The sequence below is a fragment of the Camelina sativa genome, chromosome 3, assembly GCF_030686135.1.
Source record: "Camelina sativa cultivar CO46 ecotype springtype chromosome 3, ASM3068613v1".
Taxonomy (NCBI): domain Eukaryota; kingdom Viridiplantae; phylum Streptophyta; class Magnoliopsida; order Brassicales; family Brassicaceae; genus Camelina; species Camelina sativa.
The window spans coordinates 18,641,751-18,655,552 of record NC_141882.1 but is presented as its reverse complement, the minus strand read 5'-3'; positions in this window follow the sequence as shown (position 1 = coordinate 18,655,552).

The window sequence follows — 13,802 nt, the reverse complement described above, 5'->3', positions numbered from 1 at the left end:
AAAACAGGCTTAAACCGAGAAAACAGGCTAAACCCGGAAGAAAACATTGATTCGAAGCAGTAAACAGCTACGTTACTCTTTCTAGGGTCAAAATATGTAACAATCCAACGCATTAGACTAATTATAAGAGTTCGGGTTGAATTTGGAGTGTTTAGACACCACTTTTACCCATTTAGTCCCGAAACAGGCTAAAATCGAGAAAACATTGATTCGAAGCAGTAAACAGCTTTGTTACTGTTTATAGGATCAGAATGTATGACAATCCAATGCAATTTACTAATTGTAAGAGTTTGGAATCAATTTGGAGTGTTTAGACAACACTTAAACCCGTTTTATCTAAAAACATGCTTACACCGAGAAATCAGGCTAAAACCGAGAGAAAACATTGATTCGAAGCAGTAAACAGCTATTTTACTCTTTCTAGGGTCAAAATATGTAACAATCCAATGCGTTAGACTAATTATAAGAGTTCAGGTTGAATTTGGAGTGTTTATACACCACTTTTACCCATTTTTTCCCGAAACAGGCTAAAACCGAGAAAACATTGATTCGAAGCAGTAAACAGCTTTATTACTGTTTCTAGGGTCAAAATTTGTGACAATCCAATGCATTTTACTAATTGTAAGAGTTTGGAATGAATTTGGAGTGTTTAGACAAAACTTAAACCCGTTTTATCCCAAAACAGGCTTAAACCAAGAAAACAGGCTAAACCCGGGAGAAAACATTGATTCAAAGCAGTAAAAAGCTAAGTTACTCTTTCTATGGTCAAAATATGTAACAATCCAATGCATTTGACTAATTATAAGAGTTCGGGTTAAATTTGGAGTGTTTAGACATCACTTTTACCCATTTTGTCCCGAAACAGGCTAAAACCGAGAAAACATTGATTCGAAGCAGTAAATAGCTTTTTTACTGTTTCTAGGGTCAGAATGTGTGACAATCCAATGCATTTGACTAATTGTAAGAGTTTGGGATGAATTTGGAGTGTTTAGACAACACTTAAACCCGTTTTATCCCAAAACAGGCTTAAACCTAGAAAACAGGCTAAACCCGGAAGAAAATATTGATTCGAAGCAGTAAACAGCTAAGTTACACTTTCTAGGGTCAAAATATGTAACAATCCAATGCATTTGACTAATTATAAGAGTTCGGGTTGAATTTGGAGTGTTTAGCCACCACTTTTACCCATTTTGTCCCGAAACAGGCTAAAACCGAGAAAACATTGATTCGAAGCAGTAAACAGCTTTGTTACTGTTTCTAGGGTCAGAATGTGTGAAAATCCAATGCATTGGAGTAATTGTAAGAGTTTGGGATGAATTTGGAGTGTTTAGACAACACTTAAACCCGTTTTATCCCAAAATAGGCTTAAACCGAGAAAACAGGCTAAACCCGGAAGAAAACATTGATTCGAAGCAGTAAAAAGCTACGTTACTCTTTCTAGGGTCAAAATATGTAACAATCCAACGCATTAGACTAATTATAAGAGTTCGGGTTGAATTTGGAGTGTTTAGACACCACTTTTACCCATTTAGTCCCGAAACAGGCTAAAATCGAGAAAACATTGATTCGAAGCAGTAAACAGCTTTTTTTACTGTTTATAGGGTCAGAATGTATGACAATCCATTGCAATTTACTAATTTTAAGAGTTTGGAATCAATTTGGAGTGTTTAGACAACACTTAAACCCGTTTTATCTAAAAACATGCTTAAACCGAGAAATCAGGCTAAAACCGAGAGAAAACATTGATTCGAAGCAGTAAACAGCTATTTTACTCTTTCTAGGGTCAAAATATGTAACAATCCAATGCGTTAGACTAATTATAAGTGTTCAGGTTGAATTTGTAGTGTTTATACACCACTTTTACCCATTTTTTCCCGAAACAGGCTAAAACCGAGAAAACATTGATTCGAAGTAGTAAACAGCTTTATTACTGATTCTAGGGTCAGAATGTGTGACAATCCAATGCATTTTACTAGTTGTAAGAGTTCGGATTGAGTTTGGAGTGTTTAGACAACACTTAAACCCATTTTATCCCAAAACAGGCTTAAACAGAGAAAACAGGCTAAACCCGGGAGAAAACATTGATTCAAAGCAGTATAAAGCTAAGTTACTCTTTCTAGGGTCAAAATATGTAACAATCCAATGCATTTGACTAATTATAAGAGTTCGGGTTGAATTTGGAGTATTTAGACACCACTTTTACCCATTTTGTCCCGAAACAGGCTAAAACCGAGAAAACATTGATTCAAAGCAGTAAATAGCTTTTTTACTGTTTCTAGGGTCAGAATGTGTGACAATCCAATGCATTTGACTAATTGTAAGAGTTCGGGATGAATTTGGAGTGTTTAGACAACACTTAAACCCGTTTTATCCCAAAACAGGCTTAAACCTAGAAAACAGGCTAAACCCAGAAGAAAACATTGATTCGAAGCAGTAAACAGCTAAGTTACACTTTCTAGGGTCAAAATATGTAACAATCCAATGCATTTGACTAATTATAAGAGTTCGGGTTGAATTTGGAGTGTTTAGCCACCACTTTTACCCATTTTGTCCCGAAACAGGCTAAAACCGAGAAAACATTGATTCGAAGCAGTAAACAGCTTTGTTACTGTTTATAGGGTCAGAATGTGTGACAATCCAATGCATTTGACTAATTGTAAGAGTTCGGGATTAATTTGGAGTGTTTAGACAACACTTAAACCCGTTTTATCCCAAAACAGGATTAAACCAAGAAAACAGGCTAAACCCGGGAGAAAACATTGATTCGAAGCAGTAAACAGCTACGCTACTCTTTCTAGGGTCAAAATATGTAACAATCTAATGCATTAGACTAATTATAAGAGTTCGAGTTGAATTTGGAGTGTTTAGACACCACTTTTACCCATTTTGTCCCGAAACAGGCTAAAACTGAGAAAACATTGATTCGCAGCAGTAAACAGCTCTATTACTGTTTCTTGGGTCATAATGTGTGACAATCCAATGCATTTTACTAATTGTAAGAGTTTGGAATTAATATGGAGTGTTTAGACAACACTTAAACCCGTTTTATCCCAAAACAGGCTTAAACCTGGGAGGAAACATGGATTCGAAGCAGAAAACCGCTACGTTACTCTTTCTAGGGTCAAAATATGTAACAATCCAATGCATTTGACTAATTGCGAGAGTTCGGGATGAATTTGGGGTGTTTAGACACCACTTTTACCCATTTTGTCCCGAAACAGGCTAAAACCGAGAAAACATTGATTCGAAGCAGTAACCAGCTTTGTTACTGTTCTTAGGTCAGAATTTGTGACAATCCAATGCATTTTACTAATTGTAAGAGTTCAGGATGAATTTGGAGTATTTAGACAACACTTAAACCCGTTTTATCCCAAAACAGGCTTAAACCGAGAAAACAGGCTAAACCCGGAAGAAAACATTGATTCGAAGCTGTAAACAGCTACATTACTCTTTCTAGGGTCAAAATATGTAACAATCCAATGCATTAGACTAATTATAAGAGTTCGGGTTGAATTTGGAGTGTTTAGACACCACTTTTACCCATTTAGTCCCGAAACAGGCTAAAATCGAAAAAAAATTGATTCGAAGCAGTAAACAGCTTTGTTACTGGTTCTAGGGTCAGAATTTGTGACAATCCAATGCATTTTACTAATTGTAAGAGTTCAGGATGAATTTGGAGTGTTTAGACAACACTTAAACCCGTTTTATCCCAAAATAGGTTAAACCCGAGAGAAAACATTGATTCGAAGCAGTAAACAGCTATGTTACTCTTTCTAGGGTCAATATATGTAACAAACAATGCATTTGACTAATTGTAAGGGTTCAGGTTGAATTTGGAGTGTTTATACACCACTTTTACCCATTTTTCCCGAAACAGGCTAAAACCGAGAAAACATTGATTCGAAGCAGTAAACAGCTTTATTACTGTTTCTAGGGTCAGAATGTGTGACAATCCAATGCATTTTACTAATTGTAAGAGTTCGGAATGAATTTGGAGTGTTTAGACAACACTTAAACCCGTTTTATCCCAAAACAGGCTTAACCCGGGAGAAAACATTGATTCGAAGCAGTAAACAGCTATGTTACTCTTTATAGGGTCAAAATATGTAAAAATCCAATGCATTTGACTAATTATAAGAGTTCGGGTTGAATTTGGAGTGTTTAGACACCACTTTTACCCTTTTTGTCTCGAAACAGGCGAAAACCAAGAAAACATTGATTCGAAGTAGTAAACAGGTTTGTTACTATTTCCAGGGTCAGAATGTGTAACAATCCAATGCATTTGACTAATTGGAAGAGTTCGAGATGAATTTGGAGTGTTTAGACAACACTTAAACCCGTTTTATCCCAAAACAGGATTAAACCAAGAAAACAGGCTAAACCCGGGAGAAAACATTGATTCAAAGCAGTAAACAGCTACGCTACTCTTTCTAGGGTCAAAATATGTAACAATCTAATGCATTAGACTAATTATAAGAGTTCGAGTTGAATTTGGAGTGTTTAGACACCACTTTTACCCATTTTGTCCCGAAACAGGCTAAAACTGAGAAAACATTGATTCGAAGCAGTAAACAGCTTTATTACTGTTTCTTGGGTCATAATGTGTGACAATCCAATGCATTTTACTAATTGTAAGAGTTTGGAATTAATATGGAGTGTTTAGACAACACTTAAACCCGTTTTATCCCAAAACAGGCTTAAACCGAGAAAAGAGGCTAAACCTGGGAGAAAACATGGATTCGAAGCAGAAAACAGCTACGTTACTCTTTCTAGGGTCAAAATATGTAACAATCCAATGCATTTGACTAATTGCGAGAGTTCGGGATGAATTTGGAGTGTTTAGACACCACTTTTACCCATTTTGTCCCGAAACAGGCTAAAACCGAGAAAACATTGATTCGAAGCAGTAAACAGCTTTGTTACTGTTTTTTGGGTCAGAATTTGTGACAATCCAATGCATTGGAGTAATTTTAAGAGTTTGGGATGAATTTGGAGTGTTTAGACAACACTTAAACCCGTTTTATCCCAAAACAGGCTTAAACCGAGAAAACAGGCTAAACCCGGAAGAAAACATTGATTCGAAGCAGTAAACAGCTACGTTACTCTTTCTAGGGTCAAAATATGTAACTATCCAACGCATTAGACTAATTATAAGAGTTCGGGTTGAATTTGGAGTGTTTAGACACCACTTTTACCCATTTAGTCCCGAAACAGGCTAAAATCGAGAAAACATTGATTCGAAGCAGTAAACAGCTTTGTTACTGTTTATAGGGTCAGAATGTATGACAATCCAATGCAATTTACTAATTGTAAGAGTTTGGAATCAATTTGGAGTGTTTAGACAACACTTAAACCCGTTTTATCTAAAAACATGCTTAAACCGAGAAATCAGGCTAAAACCGAGAGAAAACATTGATTCGAAGCAGTAAACAGCCATTTTACTCTTTCTAGGGTCAAAATATGTAACAATCCAATGCGTTAGACTAATTATAAGAGTTCAGGTTGAATTTGTAGTCTTTATACACCACTTTTACCCATTTTTTCCCGAAACAGGCTAAAACCGAGAAAACATTGATTCGAAGCAGTAAACAGCTTTATTACTGTTTCTAGGGTCAGAATGTGTGACAATCCAATGCATTTTACTAATTGTAAGTGTTCGGAATGAGTTTGGAGTGTTTAGATAACACTTAAACCCGTTTTATCCCAAAATAGGCTTAAACAGAGAAAACAGGCTAAACCCGGGAGAAAACATTGATTCAAAGCAGTAGAAAGCGAAGTTACTCTTTCTAGGGTCAAAATATGTAACAATCCAATGCATTTGACTAATTATAAGAGTTCGGGTTGAATTTGGAGTGTTTAGACACCACTTTTACCCATTTTGTCCCGAAACAGGCTAAAACCAAGAAAACATTGATTCAAAGCAGTAAATAGCTTTTTTACTGTTTTTAGGGTCAGAATGTGTGACAATCCAATGCATTTGACTAATTGTAAGAGTTCGGGATGAATTTGGAGTGTTTAGACAACACTTAAACCCGTTTTATCCCAAAACAGGCTTAAACCGAGAAAACAGGCTAAACCCGGGAGAAAACATTGATTCGAAGCAGTAAAAAGCTAAGTTACTCTTTCTAGGGTCAAAATATGTAACAATCCAATGCGTTAGACTAATTATAAGAGTTCGGGTTGAATTTGGAGTGTTTAGACACCACTTTTACCCATTTTTTCCCGAAACAGGCTAAAACCGAGAAAACATTGATTCGAAGCAGTAAACAGCTTTGTTTCTGTTTCTAGGGTCAGAATGTGTGACAATCCAATGCATTTGACTAATTATAAGAGTTCGGGTTGAATTTGGAGTGTTTAGTCACCACTTTTACCCATTTTGTCTCGAAACAGGCGAAAACCGAGAAAACATTGATTCGAAGTAGTAACCAGCTTTGTTACTATTTCTAGGGTCAGAATATGTAACAATCCAATGCATTTGACTAATTGGAAGAGTTCGAGATGAATTTGGAGTGTTTAGAGAACACGTAAACCCGTTTTATCTCAAAACAGGCTTAAACCAAGAAAAGAGGCTAAAACCGACAATCATTGATTCGAAGCAGTAAACAGCTATGTTACTCTTTATAGGGTCAAAATATGTAAAAATCCAATGCATTTGACTAATTATAAGAGTTCGGGTTGAATTTGGAGTGTTTAGACACCACTTTTACCCTTTTTGTCTCGAAACAGGCGAAAACCGAGAAAACATTGATTCGAAGTAGTAAACAGGTTTGTTACTATTTCCAGGGTCAGAATGTGTAACAATCCAATGCATTTGACTAATTGGAAGAGTTCGAGATGAATTTGGAGTGTTTAGACAACACTTAAACCCGTTTTATCCCAAAACAGGATTAAACCAAGAAAACAGGCTAAACCCGGGAGAAAACATTGATTCAAAGCAGTAAACAGCTACGCTACTCTTTCTAGGGTCAAAATATGTAACAATCTAATGCATTAGACTAATTATAAGAGTTCGGGTTGAATTTGGAGTGTTTAGCCACCACTTTTACCCATTTTGTCCCGAAACAGGCTAAAACCGAGAAAACATTGATTCGAAGCAGTAAACAGCTTTGTTACTGTTTCTAGGGTCAGAATGTGTGAAAATCCAATGCATTGGAGTAATTGTAAGAGTTTGGGATGAATTTGGAGTGTTTAGACAACACTTAAACCCGTTTTATCCCAAAATAGGCTTAAACCGAGAAAACAGGCTAAACCCGGAAGAAAACATTGATTCGAAGCAGTAAAAAGCTACGTTACTCTTTCTAGGGTCAAAATATGTAACAATCCAATGCATTTGACTAATTGCGAGAGTTCGGGATGAATTTGGAGTGTTTAGACACCACTTTTACCCATTTTGTCCCGAAACAGGCTAAAACCGAGAAAACATTGATTCGAAGCAGTAAACAGCTTTGTTACTGTTTTTTGGGTCAGAATTTGTGACAATCCAATGCATTGGAGTAATTTTAAGACTTTGGGATGAATTTGGAGTGTTTAGACAACACTTAAACCCGTTTTATCCCAAAACAGGCTTAAACCGAGAAAACAGGCTAAACCCGGAAGAAAACATTGATTCGAAGCAGTAAACAGCTACGTTACTCTTTCTAGGGTCAAAATATGTAACAATCCAACGCATTAGACTAATTATAAGAGTTCGGGTTGAATTTGGAGTGTTTAGACACCACTTTTACCCATTTAGTCCCGAAACAGGCTAAAATCGAGAAAACATTGATTCGAAGCAGTAAACAGCTTTGTTACTGTTTATAGGGTCAGAATGTATGACAATCCAATGCAATTTACTACTTGTAAGAGTTTGGAATCAATTTGGAGTGTTTAGACAACACTTAAACCCGTTTTATCTAAAAACATGCTTAAACCGAGAAATCAGGCTAAAACCGAGAGAAAACATTGATTCGAAGCAGTAAACAGCCATTTTACTCTTTCTAGGGTCAAAATATGTAACAATCCAATGCGTTAGACTAATTATAAGAGTTCAGGTTGAATTTGTAGTCTTTATACACCACTTTTACCCATTTTTTCCCGAAACAGGCTAAAACCGAGAAAACATTGATTCGAAGCAGTCAACAGCTTTATTACTGTTTCTAGGGTCAGAATGTGTGACAATCCAATGCATTTTACTAATTGTAAGTGTTCGGAATGAGTTTGGAGTGTTTAGATAACACTTAAACCCGTTTTATCCCAAAATAGGCTTAAACAGAGAAAACAGGCTAAACCCGGGAGAAAACATTGATTCAAAGCAGTAGAAAGCGAAGTTACTCTTTCTAGGGTCAAAATATGTAACAATCCAATGCATTTGACTAATTATAAGAGTTCGGGTTGAATTTGGAGTGTTTAGACACCACTTTTACCCATTTTGTCCCGAAACAGGCTAAAACCGAGAAAACATTGATTCAAAGCAGTAAATAGCTTTTTTACTGTTTTTAGGGTCAGAATGTGTGACAATCCAATGCATTTGACTAATTGTAAGAGTTCGGGATGAATTTGGAGTGTTTAGACAACACTTAAACCCGTTTTATCCCAAAACAGGCTTAAACCTAGAAAACAGGCTAAACCCGGAAGAAAACATTGATTCGAAGCAGTAAACAGCTAAGTTACACTTTCTAGGGTCAAAATATGTAACAATCCAATGCATTTGACTAATTATAAGAGTTCGGGTTGAATTTGGAGTGTTTAGCCATCACTTTTATTCATTTTGTCCCGAAACAGGCTAAAACCGAGAAAACATTGATTCGAAGCAGTAAACAGCTTTGTTACTGTTTATAGGGTCAGAATGTGTGACAATCCAATGCATTTGACTAATTGTAAGAGTTTGGGATTAATTTGGAGTGTTTAGACAACACTTAAACCCGTTTTATCCCAAAACAGGATTAAACCAAGAAAACAGGCTAAACCCGGGAGAAAACATTGATTCGAAGCAGTAAACAGCTACGCTACTCTTTCTAGGGTCAAAATATGTAACAATCTAATGCATTAGACTAATTATAAGAGTTCGAGTTGAATTTGGAGTGTTTAGACACCACTTTTACCCATTTTGTCCCGAAACAGGCTAAAACTGAGAAAACATTGATTCGAAGCAGTAAACAGCTTTATTACTGTTTCTTGGGTCATAATGTGTGACAATCCAATGCATTTTACTAATTGTAAGAGTTTGGAATTAATATGGAGTGTTTAGACAACACTTAAACCCGTTTTATCCCAAAACAGGCTTAAACCGAGAAAACAAGCTAAACCTGGGAGAAAACATGGATTCGAAGCAGAAAAAAACTACGTTACTCTTTCTAGGGTCAAAATATGTAACAATCCAATGCATTTGACTAATTGCGAGAGTTCGGGATGAATTTGGAGTGTTTAGACACCACTTTTACCCATTTTGTCCCGAAACAGGCTAAAACCGAGAAAACATTGATTCGAAGCAGTAACCAGCTTTGTTACTGTTTCTTGGGTCAGTATTTGTGACAATCCAATGCATTTTACTAATTGTAAGAGTTCAGGATGAATTTGGAGTATTTAGACAACACTTAAACCCGTTTTATCCCAAAACAGGCTTAAACCGAGAAAACAGGCTAAACCCGGAAGAAAACATTGATTCGAAGCTGTAAACAGCTACATTACTCTTTCTAGGGTCAAAATATGTAACAATCCAATGCATTAGACTAATTATAAGAGTTCGGGTTGAATTTGGAGTGTTTAGACACCACTTTTACCCATTTTGTCCCGAAACAGGCTAAAACCGAAAAAAAATTGATTCGAAGCAGTAAACAGCTTTGTTACTGGTTCTAGGGTCAGAATTTGTGACAATCCAATGCATTTTACTAATTGTAAGAGTTCAGGATGAATTTGGAGTGTTTAGACAACACTTAAACCCGTTTTATCCCAAAATAGGCTAAACCCGGGAGAAAACATTGATTCGAAGCAGTAAACAGCTATGTTACTCTTTCTAGGGTCAATATATGTAACAAACAATGCATTTGACTAATTGTAAGGGTTCAGGTTGAATTTGGAGTGTTTATACACCACTTTTACCCATTTTTTCCCGAAACAGGCTAAAACCGAGAAAACATTGATTCGAAGCAGTAAACAGCTTTATTACTGTTTCTAGGGTCAGAATGTGTGACAATCCAATGCATTTTACTAATTGTAAGAGTTCGGAATGAATTTGGAGTGTTTAGACAACACTTAAACCCGTTTTATCCCAAAACAGGCTAAACCCGGGAGAAAACATTGATTCAAAGCAGTAAAAAGCTAAGTTACTCTTTCTAGGGTCAAAATATGTAACAATCCAATGCGTTAGACTAATTATAAGAGTTCGGGTTGAATTTGGAGTGTTTAGACACCACTTTTACCCATTTTTTCCCGAAACAGGCTAAAACCGAGAAAACATTAATTCGAAGCAGTAAACAGCTTTGTTTCTGTTTCTAGGGTCAGAATGTGTGACAATCCAATGCATTTGACTAATTGTAAGAGTTCAGGATGAATTTGGAGTGTTTAGACAACACTTAAACCCGTTTTATCCCAAAACAGGATTAAACCAAGAAAACAGGCTAAACCCGGGAGAAAACATTGATTCGAAGCAGTAAACAGCTACGCTACTCTTTCCAGGGTCAAAATATGTAACAATCTAATGCATTAGACTAATTATAAGAGTTCAAGTTGAATTTGGAGTGTTTAGACACCACTTTTACCCATTTTGTCCCGAAACAGGCTAAAACTGAGAAAACATTGATTCGAAGCAGTAAACAGCTTTATTACTGTTTCTTGGGTCATAATGTGTGACAATCCAATGCATTTTACTAATTGTAAGAGTTTGGAATTAATATGGAGTGTTTAGACAACACTTAAACCCGTTTTATCCCAAAACAGGCTTAAACCGAGAAAACAGGCTAAACCTGGGAGAAAACATGGATTCGAAGCAGAAAACAGCTACGTTACTCTTTCTAGGGTCAAAATATGTAACAATCCAATGCATTTGACTAATTTCGAGAGTTCGGGATGAATTTGGAGTGTTTAGACACCACTTTTACCCATTTTGTCCCGAAACAGGCTAAAACCGAGAAAACATTGATTCGAAGCAGTAAAAAGCTTTGTTACTGTTTCTTGGGTCAGTATTTGTGACAATCCAATGCATTTTACTAATTGTAAGAGTTCAGGATGAATTTGGAGTGTTTAGACAACACTTAAACCCGTTTTATCCCAAAACAGGCTTAAACCGAGAAAACAGGCTAAACCCGGAAGAAAACATTGATTCGAAGCTGTAAACAGCTACATTACTCTTTCTAGGGTCAAAATATGTAACAATCCAATGCATTAGACTAATTATAAGAGTTCGGGTTGAATTTGGAGTGTTTAGACACCACTTTTACCCATTTTGTCCCGAAACAGGCTAAAACCGAGAAAACATTGATTCGAAGCAGTAAACAGCTTTGTTACTGTTTCTAGGGTCAGAATTTGTGACAATCCAATGCATTTTACTAATTGTAAGAGGGCAGGATGAATTTGGAGTGTTTAGACAACATTTAAACCCGTTTTATCCCAAAACAGGCTAAACCCGGGAGAAAACATTGATTCGAAGCAGTAATCATCTATGTTACTCTTCCTAGGGTCAATATGTGTAACAATCCAATGCATTTGACTAATTGTAAGAGTTTGGGTTGAATTTGGAGTGTTTAGACACCAGTTTTACCCATTTTGTCCCGAAACAGGCTAAAACCGAGAAAACATTGATTCGAAGCAGTAAACAGCTTTGTTACTGTTTCTAGGGTCAGAATGTGTGAAAATCCAATGCATTGGAGTAATTGTAAGAGTTTGGGATGAATTTGGAGTGTTTAGACAACACTTAAACCCGTTTTATCCCAAAACAAGCTTAAACCGAGAAAGCAGGCTAAACCCGGAAGAAAACATTGATTCGAAGCAGTAAACAGCTACGTTACTCCTTCTAGGGTCAAAATATGTAACAATCCAACGCATTAGACTAATTATAAGAGTTCGGGTTGAATTTGGAGTGTTTAGACACCAGTTTTACCCATTTAGTCCCGAAAGAGGCTAAAATCGAGAAAACATTGATTCGAAGCAGTAAACAGCTTTGTTACTGTTTATAGGGTCAGAATGTATGACAATCCAATGCAATTTACTAATTGTAAGAGTTTGGAATCAATTTGGAGTGTTTAGACAACACTTAAACCCGTTTTATCCCAAAACAGGCTTAAACCGAGAAAACAGGCTAAACCCGGGAGAAAACATTGATTCAAAGCATTAAACAGCTACCCTACTCTTTCTAGGGTCAAAATATGTAACAATCTAATGCATTAGACTAATTATAAGAGTTCGAGTTGAATTTGGAGTGTTTAGACACCTCTTTTACCCATTTTGTCCCGAAACAGGCTAAAACTGAGAAAACATTGATTCGAAGCAGTAAACAGCTTTATTACTGTTTCTTGGGTCATAATGTGTGACAATCCAATGCATTTTACTAATTGTAAGAGTTTGGAATTAATATGGAGTGTTTAGACAACACTTAAACCCGTTTTATCCCAAAACAGGCTTAAACCGAGAAAACAGGCTAAACCTGGGAGAAAACATGGATTCGAAGCAGAAAACAGCTACGTTACTCTTTCTAGGGTCAAAATATGTAACAATACAATGCATTTGACTAATTGCGAGAGTTCGGGATGAATTTGGAGTGGTTAGACACCACTTTTACCCATTTTGTCCCGAAACAGGCTAAAACCGAGAAAACATTGATTCGAAGCAGTAAACAGCTTTGTTACTGTTTATAGGGTCAGAATGTGTGACAATCTAATGCATTTGACTAATTGTAAGAGTTCGGGATGAATTTGGAGTGTTTAGACAACACTTAAACCCGTTTTATCCCAAAACAGGATTAAACCAAGAAAACAGGCTAAACCCGGGAGAAAACATTGATTCGAAGCAGTAAATAGCTACACTACTCTTTCTAGGATCAAAATATGTAACAATCCAATGCATTAGACTAATTTTAAGAGTTCGGGTTGAATTTGGACTGTTTAGACACCACTTTTACCCATTTTGTCCCGAAACAGGCTAAAACCGAGAAAACATTAATTTGAAGCAGTAAACAGCTTTGTTACTGTTTCTAGGGTCAGAATGTGTGACAATCCAATGCATTTTACTAATTGTAAGAGTTCAGGATGAATTGGGATCGTTTAGACAACACTTAAACCCGTTTTATCCCAAAACAGGCTGAAACCCGGAAGAAAACATTGATTCGAAGCAGTAAACAGCTAAGTTACACTTTCTAGGGTCAAAATATGTAACAATCCAATGCATTTGACTAATTATCAGAGTTTGGGTTGAATTTGGAGTGTTTAGACACCACTTTTACCCATTTTGTCCCGAAACAGGCTAAAACCGAGAAAACATTGATTCGAAGCAGTAAACAGCTTTGTTACAGTTAATAGGGTCAGAATGTGTGACAATCCAATGCATTTGACTAATTGTAAGAGTTCGGGATTAATTTAGAGTGTTTAGACAACACTTAAACCCGTTTTATCCCAAAACATGATTAAACCAAGAAAACAGGCTAAACCCGGGAGAAAACATTGATTCGAAGCAGTAAACAGCTACACTACTCTTTCTAGGGTCAAAATATGTAACAATCTAATGCATTAGACTAATTATAAGAGTTCGAGTTGAATTTGGAGTGTTTAGACACCACTATTACCCATTTTGTCCCGAAACAGGCTTAAACTGAGAAAACATTGATTCGAAACAGT